The following is a 621-nucleotide window of genomic DNA, read 5'->3' as shown; positions in this document are numbered from 1 at the left end:
TTTCCTCAACTGAATATGGAACATTCACTTAGACTGTGTGCTAGAATAAAGAACAGGTCCTAATAAATTTTAAAGTATTTAAATGTATTCTCTGACCATAAGAGATTGAAGCTAGAAATTAATGACAATAAAATATCTAAAAAGACCTCAAAAAACTGGATATTAACAACTGTCTTAATCCATTTCTAGCTGCTATAGCAAAATATCAGACTGAGTAGCTTATAAAGAATAGACATTTATCTCTCAGTTTTGGAGACTGAAAAGCACAAGATTAAGTAATATGCCAGAAAATTTGGTATCTGGTGAGGACCTGTGTCCAAGTCTATTTGTTGTGTCCTCATATGGTGGAAGGGAACAAGGAAACTTTCAAGTCTATTTTGAGTACTAACCCTATTCATGAATCACCATCCTCATGGCCACATCATGTCCCAAGGGCCTCACCACCTAATACCATCATTGTAGGCTTTAGAATGTCAATGTATAACACATATGTCTGTATCTTGGGGAGGTACAGACATTGAGACCACAGCAACAACACACTTCAAAATAACACATATGCCAAAGAAGAAATCAGAAGAAATTTTAAATAAGATTTTGAATTGAATTTTTCAATCAAAAAAA

The sequence above is a fragment of the Bison bison genome, unplaced genomic scaffold (genome assembly GCF_000754665.1).
Source record: "Bison bison bison isolate TAMUID 2011002044 unplaced genomic scaffold, Bison_UMD1.0 scf7180017864035, whole genome shotgun sequence".
NCBI classification, from domain to species: domain Eukaryota; kingdom Metazoa; phylum Chordata; class Mammalia; order Artiodactyla; family Bovidae; genus Bison; species Bison bison.
The sequence above is the reverse complement of the archived record's forward strand: the minus strand, read 5'-3'. Positions refer to the sequence as shown.